The sequence below is a fragment of the Sapajus apella genome, unplaced genomic scaffold, assembly GCF_009761245.1.
Source record: "Sapajus apella isolate SASKATOON/1434 unplaced genomic scaffold, GSC_monkey_1.0 scaffold21, whole genome shotgun sequence".
In the NCBI taxonomy this organism is placed as follows: Eukaryota; Metazoa; Chordata; class Mammalia; order Primates; family Cebidae; genus Sapajus; species Sapajus apella.
In genome coordinates this window covers 26,617,380-26,631,623 of record NW_022436961.1, presented here as the reverse complement: position 1 = coordinate 26,631,623, position 14,244 = coordinate 26,617,380, and the positions used below count along the sequence as shown (strand labels likewise).

The 14,244-nt window shown below is 37.2% G+C and overlaps 1 long non-coding RNA gene across 1 annotated transcript; it reads right to left on the bottom strand.

Moving 5' to 3' along the window:
* Positions 1 to 3,270: 3,270 nt before the first annotated feature.
* LOC116558234 lies at positions 3,271 to 13,973 on the bottom strand. Its single transcript, XR_004271915.1, has 3 exons — positions 13,910 to 13,973; positions 13,863 to 13,867; positions 3,271 to 3,418 (listed from the first exon to the last, which is right to left on the bottom strand). It is a non-coding gene; the product is annotated as an uncharacterized LOC116558234 (long non-coding RNA).
* Positions 13,974 to 14,244: the final 271 nt, after the last annotated feature.

The following is a 14,244-nucleotide window of genomic DNA, read 5'->3' as shown; positions in this document are numbered from 1 at the left end:
ACAGACAAGTTAATAGGCAATCAAAAAATATATGGACAAATATTTTTCACAAACATAAAAATATTTATCAAAATTGTAGCTAACTGAACCAAGAAACAGAAGAATACAATGTGAGCTAGTAGACTGAATATAAAATTGGTTAACATTCAAAAAATCAATACAATTCATTATATTGATAAAATAAAAACATAGCAGAAAAGGCATGTAACAGAAATTAACATCTAATCATGGTGAAACTCTCAAAATAACAGTGGCAGAAATGAATTTGTTCACCTTGATCAAAGACACATGCAAAAAAATCTACAACTAATGTAACATTAAAAGACGATTTTTCTCCTAAGACTTTAAACAAAAGAGGGATGTTCACTCTCACTGTTCTTAATTTGTAATATACTAAGAGCACGAAACCGTACAGACAAGAAAAATTATCTAAAAGCCTAAGACAGTAAGGAAAGAATTAAAAGTGTCTTTATTTGTATAAGACTTAATTGCACATGGAAAATCCTAAACACTCTACAAAAAGTGCTACTAGGATAATTCAGCAAGACTCAGGAATGTAAGACCAAGGAAAATTCAGTTGTTTTTCTCTGTACTAACAGAACAATTTTTGAAATTAAAATGTAAAGCAACACCCTTTAAAACAGTAGAAAAACTAGGAAATTATAGTAAATTTAACAAAATATGTACAAAACCAGTATACTGAAAACTAAGATATTTATGAGAGAAATTAAAGAAGACATATTTATGGAGGGATATAGTATGTTCACGGTTCATAAGAAACAGTATTTTGAGATGTCAAATCTACTCAAATTAATAATCTCAATAAAAATTCCAGCAAGTTTTTTGAAGATATTAATAAATTAAATGTGTACCCCAAAAAAGAAATAAGATCTATTTGATCTTATTTGAGATCTACTATTTGATCTATAGCACCCCAGGTAACTACAATCAATAATTGTATACTTTTAAATAAATCATATATTTTAGCTAAATTTTGAGTAAGACATAATTGGATTATTTGTGACTCAAAGGATAAATGCTTGAAGTGTGGATACCCTCTTCTCCATGAAGTCATTATTACACATTGCAAGCCTGTATCAAAACATTTCAGGTACCCAATAAATATATACACCTACTATGTACCCAAAAAAATTTTTTTTAAATAGATTCTAAGTTTACTTGCACGTTCAAAAAACTCAGAGCATCCAAATTTTGAAAAAGAAGAAAGATAAAGGAATCATGCTACCTAATTTCAATGCTTATTATAAAGTTAACCAATGAAGAGAATGCGATATTAGAAAATAAACATAAATCAAGGAAATATATTAGGACAGAAATAGATCCATGTATATTAATTTATTTATGACAAAAAAACCCAAGGTATTTAAGGTGGAAAGAAGTATGTTTTTAACAAATGATGATAGAACAACTAAATATGGATATGAAAAAAACGCATAAGTAACTTTGACCCTTCCTTTAATCAATGTGTAGAAATGACCTTGACCATAAGATGGGCCAGAGAGTTAGATGTAAAGCCCAAAACTGCAAAACTTCTAAGAGAAAACATAGATAAAAAATACTTTGCAACATTGGAAATAGACAAAGATTTTTACATGAGAAACAAAAAGCCCACATTATAAAAATGTATTTATCAAAATTTAAAATTCGCTCTTTCAAAGGTATTGCTAAGAAAATACAAACAAGCCAGAAGTTGGCATAAAATTTGTTAATGCATATGTCTGAAAAAGAACTTTTAACCAAAAATATAAATAACTCTTGAAACTCAGTAAAAAGAGAAAAAAAAGATAAAAATCCCAATTTTTTAATTTATTTTTACTCCACTTTAAGTTCCAAGATACAAGTGCAGAACAAGTAGGCTTGTTACACAGTTATACATGTGCCATTGTCATTTGCTGCACCTATCAACCTGTCATCTAGGTTTTAAGTCCCACATGCATTAGCTATTTGTGCTAAGGCTCTCCTTCTCCTCATCCCCCACCCCACAAAACAGCCCCGGTATGTGTTATTCCCCTCCCTGTGTCCACATGTTCCCATTGTTCAGCTCCCACTTATGAATGAGAACATGCAGTGTTTGGTTTTCTGTTCCTGTGTTAGTTAGCTGATGATGGTGGCTTTCAGCTCCATCCATGTGCCTGCAAAGGACATAATCTCATTCCTTTTTATGGCTGCAAAGTATTTCATAGTGTATATGTACCACATTTTCTTTATCCCATCTATCTTTGATCGGCTGGTCAATGGGTTGGTTCCATGTTTTTGCTATTGTAAACAGTGCTGCAATGAACATATATGTGCATGTGTCTTCATAGTAGAATGATTTATATTCCTTTGGGTATATACCCAGTAATGGGATTGCTGGGTCAAATGGTGTTTCTTGAGAAAATGGTATCCTTGAGGAAATGCCATACTGTTTTCCGTAATGGTTGAACCAATTTACATTACCACCAACAGTGTAAAAGCATTCCTGTTTCTCCACAGCCTTGCCAGCATCTATTGTTTCTTCATTTTTTAATAATCACATTTTGACTGGCATGAAATAGTATCTCACTGTGGTTCTGACTAGCATTTCTCTAATGATCAGTGATGTTGAGATTTCATGTTTGTTGGCAGCATAAATGTCTTCTTTTGAGAAGGGTTACATCTTTTGCCTACTTTTTGATGAGTTGTTTCTTGTAAATTTGTTTAAGTTCCTTGCAGATTCTGGATATTAGACCTTTGTCAGACAGGTAGCTTGCAAAAATTTTCTCCCATTCTGTAGATTGCCCGTTTACCATGATGCTGTGCAGAAGCCCTTTAGTTTAATTAAATCAGATTTGTCAATTTTTGCCATTGTTGCAATTGCTTTTGGCATTTTTGTCATGAAGTCTTTGCCCATGCCTATGTCCTGAATGGCGCTGCCTAGGTTTTCTTCTAGAGTTTTTATGGTTTGGGGTTTTTAACTCTTTAATCCATCTTGGGTTGATTTTTGTATAAGGTGTAAGGAAGGGGTCCAGTTTCAGTTTTCCTCATAAGGCTGGCCAGTTTTCCCAGCACAATTTATTAAATAGGAAATCCTTTTCTTATTGCTTGTTTTTGTCTTGTTTGTCAAAGATCAGATGGCTTTAGATGTATGGTGTTATTTCTGAGGTCTCTATTCTGTTCCATTGGTCTATATGTCTGTTTTGGTACCAGTACCACGCTGTTTTGATTACTGTAGCCTTGCAGTATGAAGTCAGGTAGCATGATGCCTCCATTTTTGTTATTTTTGCTTAAGATTATCTTGGCTATATGGGCTCTTTCTGGGTTCCATATAAAATTTCAACTGTTTTTTTCTAATTCTGTTAAGAATGCCAATAGTAGTTTGATGTGAATAGCACCAAATCTATAACTTACTTCGGGCAGCATAGCCATTTTTACAATACTAGTTCTTGCTATCAATGAAAATGGAATGTTTTTTCATTTTCTTTTTTTTTTTTCATAGTATTTTATTTCCTTGAGTAATGGTTTGTAGTTCTCCTGAGGAGGTCTCTTTCACATCCCTTGTTAGCTATATCAATAGGTATTTTATTCTTTTAGTAGCAACTGTGAGTGTCAGTTCACCCATGATTTGGCTGTCTGCTTCTCTATCGTTGGTGTATAAAGATTGCTTTTTGCACATTGACTTTGTATTCTCAGACTTTGCTGAAGCTGCTCATCAGCTTAAGCACTTTTGGGACTGAGATGAGGGATGTTCTAAATAAAGAATCACATAATCTGCAGAGAGACAATTTGACTTCCTCTTTTCCTATTTGAATACTGTTTGCTTCTTTTTCTTGCCTGATTACTCTGGCCAGAACTTTTAATATTATGCTGAATAGGAGTGGAGTGACAAGGCATATCCTTGTCTTGTGCTGGTTTTCAAAGGGAATGCTTCCAGCTTTTGCCTATTAAGTATGATATTGGCTGTGAGTTTGTCATAAGCGGCTCCTATTTTGAGATATGTTCCATAAATACCTAGTTTATTGAGAGCTTTTAACACGAATGAATTCTGCCAAAGGCCTTTTCTGCATCTGTTAAGATGATCACATGGTTGTTGCCATTCATTCTGTTTATGTGATGGATTACATTTATTGATTTGCTGTGTGGTTTTGGGATAGTTTCTTAATCCTAAGTTCTAATTTGATTGCACTGTGGTCTGTTTTTATTTCAGTTTTTTTTGTTGTTTTGGGGTTTTTTTTTTTTTTGCATTTGCTGAGGATTGTTTTCCTTCCAATTATGTGGTCAAATTTAGAATAAGTGCCATGTGGCACTGAGGGAATATATATTCTGTTGATTCAGGGTGCTGAGTTCTGTAGGTATCTATTGATACAGAGCTGAGTTCAAGTTCTGAATATCCTTGTTAATTTTGTGTCTTGTTGATCTAATATTGACAGTGCAGTGTTAAAGTCTCCCACTGTTACTGTGTATGAGTCTAAGCCTCTTTGCAGGTCTCTAAAAACTTGTTTTATGAATCTGGGTGCTCCTTTATTGGTGGGCATATATATTTAGGATAGTTAGCTCTTCTTGTTGCACTGATCCATTTACAATTATGTAATGCCCTTCTTTGTATTTTTTTATCTTTATTGGTTTAAGGTCTATTTTATCAGAGACTAGGAGTGCAACCCCCACTTTTTTTTTTTTTGGTTTTCCATTTGCTTATTTTGAGCCAATGCATGTCTTTGCACATGAAATGGGTTTCCTGAATACAGTACCCCTATGGGTCTTGACTATCCAATTTGCCAGTCTGTGTCTTTTAATTGCGGCATTTAGCCCATTTACATTTTAAGCTAATATTATTATTATGTGTGAATTTGATCCTGCCATCATGATGCTAGCTGGTTATTTTGCACATTTGTTAATGCAATCTCTTCATAGTCGTTGGTCTTTATGTTGTGGTATGTTTTTGCAGTGTCTGGTACTGATTTTTCCTTTCCATATTTAATGCTTCCTTCAGGATCTCCTGGCAAGACAGGCCTGGTGGTAAGGAAATCCCTCAGCATTTGCTTGTCTGGAAAGGATTTTATTTCTCCTTCACTTATAAAGCTTAGCTTGGCTGGATATGAAAATTACTTTAAGAATGTTGAATATTGGCCCCCACTCTCTTCTGGCTTCTAGGCTTTCTGCTGAGAGGTCCTCTCTTAGTCTGATGGGCTTCCCTTTGTAGGTGAACTGGCCTTTCTCTCTGGCTGCCCTTAACATTTTTTCTGCATTTCAACCTTGGAGACTCTGATGATTATGTGTCTTGGGGTTGATTTTAGGGATTTTAGCGGTGGTCTCTGTATTTCCTGAACTTTAATGTTGGCCTGTCTTGCTAAGTTGGGGAAGCTCTCCTGGATAATATACTGAAGTGTGTTTTCCAACTTGGTTCCATTATTCCTGTCTCTTTCTGGTACTTCAATCAATCATAGGTTTGGTCTTTTTACATAGTACCATAATCCTCAGAGGTTTTTTTGTTCCTTTTCATTATTTTTCTCTAATCTTGTCTATGTGTCTTACCTCAGCAAAATGGCCTTCAAACTCTGATATCCTTTCTTCTGCTTGGTCAGTTCAGCTATTGACACGTGTATATGCGTCATGAAGTCCTCATGCTGTGTTTTTCAGCTCATCAGGTAATGTATATTCCTCTCTAAACTGGTTATTCTAGTTAGCAGCTCCCGCAACATTTTATCAAGGTTCTCTGTTTCTTTGCATTGGGTTCGAACATGCTCCCTTAGCTCAGCAGAGTTTGTTATTACCCACCCTCTGAAGGCTAGTTCTCTCAATTTGTCCATCTCATTCTCCCTCAGGTTCTGTGCCCTTGCTGGAGAGGTGTTGCAATCATTGGAGAAGAGGCACTCTGGCCTTTTGGGTTTTCAGCATTTTTTCATTGATTCTCATCTTCATGAACTTGTCTACTATCAATCTTTGAGGGTGCAGATCCTTGAATAGGGTTTTTGTGGGGACTTTTTTGTCAATGATGGTAGTGTTGCCTTCTTTTCCATGCAATGGGCAGGTCCCTCTTTTGTAGGACTTCTGCAGTTTTCTGTGGGTTCACTTCAGGCCCTATTCATCTGGTTCACTCCTGTGCCTGAAAATGTCACTCAAGGAGGCCAGAGAACAGCAAAGATGGATGCCTGATCTTTCCTATGGGATGTCTGACCTCGAGGGGCACCAACTGGATGCCAGTAGGAATGCTCCTGTATAGCGTATCTGACAACCCATTGGAGGGTCTTACCTAGTTGGGTGGCAGGGGGAGCAGGACCCACTTAACAAAGCACTTTGACTATCCCTTGGTGGAGGGAGTGTGCTTTGCTGAAGAGAAACCCACACATCCAGGCTGCCTGGATTCCTCAGAACTAGCAGGAGGAATGACTAAGTCTGCTGACTGGAGACTATGCCCACCCCTCCTCCCTCTAGGGGCTCAGGCCCAGAGAGATCAGAGTTCTGTCCCTGAGCCCCTGGCTGGAGATGCTGGAATTCCTGCAGGAAAGCTCCACCCAGTGAAGTGGGATGGGTCAGGGTTAGGCCTGAAGAGGCACTCTGTCAACAGTCTGCCAGAGCCAGTATGTTCGTCTGTGGGGGATACCACTTGGGACCATGCAGTCCAGCCATCCCAGCTCCAGCAGGAGAAAAGCACAGCCTGAAGCTATAGAGATGGCTGCTGCCCTTCTCTGCTGTGGGAAGTTAGTATGTTAGGCAGCTATCAGTCCCAGTGTTGGCAGTCACCCCTCCTGCAAGGAGCTCAAAAGGCTTAGACAGCAGGCAGCTATAGCTGTGGTGCTGGTCACCCCTTCCCCCGGGAGCTGGGCAGACTTAAGCTGATTCTAGCTTAGTGGCTGTTGAAAATCTGCACAGTTCCATGGCTGGAATCCTAGGTCCTGGTGGCATGGGCTCACAAGTGGGATCTTCTCATCCATGGGTTGCACAGTTCCATGGAAAAAAGCATGTTTTCCCAGGCTGGGTAGCACGCTCACTCACCACCTCCCCTGGATAGGGGTTGGGGGATCCTCTGCCCTGCATGGCTCTCAGGTGGGCTGCTGCACAACACTGCTCTCCCTTCCTCTCCATGGGTCATGCCACATGCCTAGCCTCCCAAAGTGCTAGGATTACAGGCATGAGACACCATGCCCAGCCTTTGTTTTTTTTTTGTTTATTTGTTTTTGTTTTTTTGAGACAGAGTCCCACTCAGTTCTGATGGCAGAACCTGGATACCTTAGTTGCTAGTGCAGGATTCACATGCTGTTATGGTTCTTTTCAATGGCGGCCTCCAATTGCCACTGCATCCAATCAGCCATCTTGGCTCCAGAAAGTCAAAACCCCAATTTTAAAAATGAGCAAAAATTTAAACAGATAACTCATAAAAGAAAATATACAAATTGCCAATAACCACAGGAAAACCATTAGACATCATGAAAATTCAAAGTAAAACCACGGTGTAACATTGCATTCTATATTAATCTGTTTTCATACTACTATAAAGAAGAACTGCCTGAGACTGGGTAATTGAGACAAGAAAGAGGTTTAATTGACACTCAGTTCAGCGTGACTTGGGAGGCCTCAGGAAACCTACAATAACAGTGGAAGGCCAAGGGGAAACAAGGCACCTTCTTCACAAGATGGTAGGAAGGAGAAGTGCTAGGTAAAAGGAAGAGCCCTTTATAAAACCATCATAGTGTATCTCTTGAGAACTCATTGTATGATGGTTTTATAAAGGGCTCTTCATTTATATGTTAGTGCTTAGCAGGATTCCATTTTGTAAATATATCAAAGATATATCTGAGATACAGCATCAGAACAGCATAGAAGTAACAGCTCCTGTGATTCAATCATCTTCACCTCGTCTCTCCCTTTACACATGAAGATTATGGCGATTACAATTTAAGATGAGATCTGGGTGGGGAAACAAAGCCTAACCATATCACCCCCCCCAATAAAATGGGTAAAAAATTCAACTGACAGTGCTCAGCACTGAGGAGAATGTGAAGTAACTAAAATTCTTATTCATTGCTAGTAAGGCTGAAAGATAGTGTAACAACTTTGAGAAACAGTTTGGCTGTAACTTACAAAGTTAAACATATACTTTCCACATGAACCAGCAGGTCAACTTCTAGATAATTATACAAGAGAGATGAAAACATATGTCTACACAAATACTTAGTTATAAATATCTATGGAAGCTTCACTGAAAAACTAGAACAATGTAAACATCCATAGATGAATGGCTTTTTTTTATAATTTCAACTTCTTTCTAGATTCATGAGGTACTTATGCAGATTTTTTCACAAGGGTATATTGTGTGATGCTAAGGTTTTGAGTATGAATGATTCTGTTACTGAGGTAGTAAGCACAGTACCCAATACGTCATTTTTTAAGGACAAATGTTGATATATTTAAAAAGCAAATTCCTGCTAAGCACTAACATATAACCAAGCCAGACACAAAAGAGTAATACTCCACTGCATCAGTCCACTTACATGAATCTGTAGAAAAAAACAATCTGATCAATGTTGGTAGAAAGTGGCTCATTGGTTGACTGGGGTAATAGATGCAGAAGAAATTTTCCAGGAATGGGCCCAAGGGCCCAGTTGGCATGAAAGAAATACTATTCTCCGTCTTGATAGTGGTGTTATTTACATGGATCAAACTTTATGAAATATGTTAGTTTAATAGTAAATTATTTATCAGAAAAATTATTAGAAAGCCGACCAATTAATAAACTAAATACACACTAGGCCCATAAAATTTAACAAGTAAGTATTGCATAAACTCAAGTAAAGTGAAGTCTTTATGATATATGAGCACTTTTAAAATGCAGGCAAAGATTGAAGGGTTTCAAATAATTATGTGAGTTCACTAGCAATCTCAAGTTCCAAACTGGAAGGAATGTATCAATAAAAAAAAACTGAAGTTAGAGGCCAACAAGTGGATCACAAACTGATTCCTGCCAATGGCTGTGTTTTAACTTCAAATGATTTGTAGCTTGACATCATTAATTGACATGAACTGTTTTTAAAGACCTAGCCATAAATTCTTTGTCAAGATCAATCTAGAGAGGACATTTTCTAGGTTTTCTTCTAGGACTTTTTTTTTTTATGGTGTTAGGTCTTACATTTACATCTTTAATCCATTTTAATTTTTGTATATGGTGATAGTTAGAGGTCAAGTTTCAGTCTTCTGCATATGGATAGCCACTTATCCAAGAACTATTTATTGAATAGGGAGTCTTTTATCCATTGCTTATTTTTGTTGGCTTTGTCAAATTTCAGGTGGTTACTTCTGGGTTCTCTATCTTGTTCCACTGGTTTATGTGTCTGTTTTTGTACCAGTACCATGCTGTTTTTGTTACTGGAAACTTAAAGTATAGTTTAAAGTCAGGTAGTGTGATACCTCTGTCTTTGTTATTTTGGCTTAGAATTTACAATGTGTAAAAGACTTTAAACAGGAGCAAAAGAGAATTGCCAACTAGCCAATGAGTGCAAGAAAAGCTGCTCAAAAAGAGTATTCATTTGGGAAATGTAAATTAAATCCACATTGAAAAACCTTTATAAACACACCCAGAATACCTAAAATCAAAAATACTGACAGCATCATTAAATCAATGAGAAAGTAAATAAATTAGGACTGTCTTAAATTTCTGGTGGGAATATAAGCTGGTTTTAAACACTTTGGAAAATTGGCAGTGTCTTCTAAAGTGTAATATATGCCTATCCCAGTAATCATAGTTCCACTCATTGAGGGGTGTGTGTGTGTGTGTGTGTGTGTGTATGTGTGTGTGAGAGAGAGAGATTTCTGCACATGTCCACTGGAGGAAAGAAGACATTGTGCAAGGTGCTCATAGAAGTTTTATTTATAATAGCCAAAAACTTGAAATAATTGAAATAACCATCAATGGTACCAAGTATTTAAAAATAACATTCATACTACAGAATATACTGAAATACTATACAGAAACTTTTTAAAACTACATTCAAGCAACTACATGGATGAATCTTGCAGTTAAAATGCAAGGCAAAAGCAACTAGACACAAAAGCCAATATACGGAAAGATTCCATTTACACAATGTTCAAGAACATGTAAAATTAACCTACAGTAATGCAAGTCAGAATAGTAGTTAACTTCATAAGTCATCGTTGTGGGAGGAGAGGGGACTAGTTACTCAAAAGGTGCATCGCAGCAATTCTGCACTATAGACATGTTGTGTACTTAAATCTCAATGATAGCTACATGATATATTACAAAATTTCATCAATCTATATATACACTTAAGATATGTGTACTTTATAACACTGCAGTTCATATTTTAAATCCCAATAAAAATACTTATTTTCACTCTAAAATATATACAGTGTAATACGTTTAGAATCACACTAAATATTCTTTTAAAAAAATAAATTGCCTATAGTTTCAGAAGACAGAAGGAAGAAGGGTATTTGTACTAGCCAAGTGCCTTTGACAAAGCAAATGGCTTCAGTAATAAATCCTACACTGACCTTGTGCAAATCAAGCAAAATGATAAGTGTGATAGTGCTTGCATATTTTAAAACGTAATTAGTGTAATATACACACACTAATGTGTATATATATATATATATATATTAGAATATATGTTGTTGATATTTTTCCAAAGTCCATCACTAACCAAAAAGTAGTATTAAAAAACAGATTCTCATTTTAATCCAGAAATATTATCTTCATCTTTTGTGAAAGGATATAAAGATTTTAATACTTTCTTGTATTTAAATGCTATCAAGTAGAAAATAAGTCAGATGGAAAGCTATATAATTAGTTCCATAAATTCTATTTTTAGGTCACATATTAGAGTGTGAGCTATTTGAGGAAATGAACTGCATGTTTTTAATAATATATTCCTACACTGTACCTAGCACAGTGCTTGGAATTCAGTCAGGTCTTATAACTGATGAGTAAGTGAAATAACACAGTCACGAAAAGACAAATACTTCACAATTACACTTATATGTCTAAAATAATCAAATTCTTAGAATCAGGTCAGGTAAGGTGGCTCACGCCTATAATCCCAGCACTTTGGGAGGCTGAGTTGGGTGGATCATCTGAGGTCAGGAGTTCGAGACTAGCATGGCCAATATGGTGAAACCCTGTCTCTACTAAAAATACAAAATTTAGCTGGGCATGGTAGTACATGCCTCTAATTCTAGCTACTCCAAAGGCTGACAGGCAGGAGAATCACTTGAACCCAGGAGGTAGAGGTTGCAGTGGCCCCAGATCATGTCACTGCACTCCAGTCTGGGCAGAAGAGCAAGACTCCATCTCAAAAATAATAAATAAAAAGCTTATTGAATCAAAGAGTAGACTGGTGGCTGCCAGTGGCTGGGGTGAGGGGAAAATGGAGACTCAGTAGTTGATGTTCATAAAGTGTCAATTAAGTTAGATTAATAATTCTAGAAATCTACTGTACAACACTGTACCTACAGGCAACAATACCATATTGTACACTTAAGATTTGTTAACAGGGTAGCTCCCATGCTAAGTGTTCTTAACACAATAAAACGTAACTTTTGAAAAAAGAATTTTAAAAACAAATGAACCACTTTAATCTGCCTTTCACTTTCTTAATTAACCTTCATGTTCCCAGCTATCTTCCTTCTTTTATGTTACTCCTGCTTTTTCCACTTTAACAATTAACTTAAATCAGCTTACATCATTTGGAATGTTTGTCTGTTTGATTTTTTCTTAAGACTGTTTAGTATCACTAAGAGCTCAAGAACTTCTCTGAAAATATCTACAAAAGATATTGGGTTAGAAATTAGCATCAATTTAAAAGAAAACATTCTTTTGTTCTAGAAATACACTTTATCTATATAACAAAGCCAAACAATACCATATAAACAATGAAATCTGGGGACGTGCTGCAAGTCCCAAAGGACGTACTGGGGAGGGTTCCCAACCTGGCTTGCTGAGTTCAACAAAGCACACACTGGAGGTTTTACTTAAAACCCAAAGCTTGCATAGCTCTTGAAGACAACACCTACTTGAACTAAAGCACTTATAAAAGATAAGCTGGGTTCCTTCCAAGTAACTTTGTTAGATTCTAGATTCCAGCCAAACTACATTTATATCTTTAATTTCTCTTTTGTTCTTATCACACCCATACACATGCACATGCTCGTGTGTACACACACACACACACACACACACACACCCTTCCCCTGGAATCTACACAATGCTACGCATAGGAAAGTACATGTTTCTTGACCTTATTTTTTTGGTCTCTGGTGTATATGCGCACATCCTGCATCCTGCATGATTGTTGCATAGGTACATACATGCCATGGTGGTTTGCTGACTCCATCTCCCGCCAACCACCCCCACCCCAGTCGCATACATCAGGCATTTCTCCCCGTGTTATCCCTCCCCATCCTCCCCTCCCCTCCACCCCTACACCTAGCTCAGAGAGTGTTGTTCTCTTCCCAGTGCCAAACTCACTGTTCATCACCCGCCTATAAGAGAAAACACGTGGTGTCTGGTTTTCGGTTCTTTTATCAGTTTGCTGAGAATGATGGTTTCTAGATTCATCCGTGTCTCTACAAAGGACACAAACTTATCATTTTTTATGGCTGCATAGTATTCCATGGTGTATATGTGCCACATTTTCTTTGTCCAGCCTATCATTGATGGGCATTTGGGTTGGTTCCAGGTCTTTGCTATCGTAAACAGAGCTGCAAAGAACATACGTGTGCATGTGTCTTTATAATAGAACCATTTATAATCCTTTGCGTATATACCCAGTAATGGGATTGCTATTTGGGTCAAATGGAATTTCTATTTTTAGATCCTTGAGCAATCACCACACTGTCTTCCATAACGATTGAATTAATTTACACTCCCACCAACAGTGTAAAAGTGTTCCTACTTCTCTACATCCTCTCCAGCATCTGCTGTCTCCAGATTTTTTAACGATCACCACTCTAACCAGTGTGAGATAGTATCTCAATGTGGTTTTGATTTACATTTCTCTAATGACCAATGATGAAGAGCATTTTTCATATATTTGTTGACCACATATATGTCTTCTTTTGAAAAATGTCTGCTCATATCCTTCGCCTACTTTTGAATGGATTTTTTTTTCTTATAAATCTGCTTAAGTTCTTTGTAGATTCTGGAAATAAGAGAGGACACAAACAGATGGGTAGATTGCAAAAATTTTTACCCTTTGACAGATGGGTAGATTGCAAAAATTTTTTCCCATTCTGTTGGTTGCCAGTTCACTCTAATGATTGTTTCTTTTGCTGTGCAGAAGCCAAAATGGACAAATTAGGTCTCATTTGTCTATTTTGGCTTTTGTTGCCAATGCTTTTGGTGTTTTAGTCATGAAGTCCTTGCCTGTGCCTATGTCCTGGATGGTGTTGCCTAGGTTGTCTTTGAGGATTTTTGTGATGTTAATTCTTATGTTTAAATCTTTAATCCATCTGGAGTTAATTTTTGTATAAGGTGTAAATGTGTAAGGAAGGGGTCCAGTTTCAGCTTCCTGCATATGGCTAGCCAGTTTTCCCAACACCATTTATTAAACATAGAATACTGTCCCCATTGCTTGTTTTTACCTGGTCTGTCAAAGATGTACAACCAAAGATGGTTGTAGATGTGTGGCATCGTTTCCAAGGCCTCTGTTCTGTTCCATTGGTCTATATGTTTTCGTACCAGTACCATGATGTTTTGATTACTGTAGCCTTGTAGTATAGTTTGAAGTTAGGTAGAGTGATGCCTCCAGCTTTGATCTTTTTGCTTAGGATTGTTTTGGCTATGTGGGCTCTCTTTTGGTTCCATATGAAGTTTAAAGTGTTTTTTTCCAGTTCTGTGAAAGTAGCCAATGGCAGCTTGAAGGAGATAGCACTGAATCTATAAATTACTTTGAGTACTAAGGCCATTTTCTCAATTGACTCTTCCTAACCATAAGCATGGAATGTTTTTCCATCTGTTTGTGTCCTCTCTTATTTCCTTGAGCAGTAGTTTGTAGTTCTCCTTGAAGTGATCTTTTATGTCCTTTGTTAGTTGTATTCCTAGGTATTTTATTCTCTTTGTAGCAATTGTAAATGGGAATTCGCTCATGATTTGGCTCCCTCCCTGGGCTACTTTCAGAGTCCTTCCAGTCCCCCCAAAATGAACCCAGCACCTCACGTGGAATCGTGAAATCCTCTAACCCTCTGTATCCCATTTGCCAGGAGCTGCATTCCGGTGTTGCCCCCTCTTGGACATCTTGGCACTGCCCCCCCACC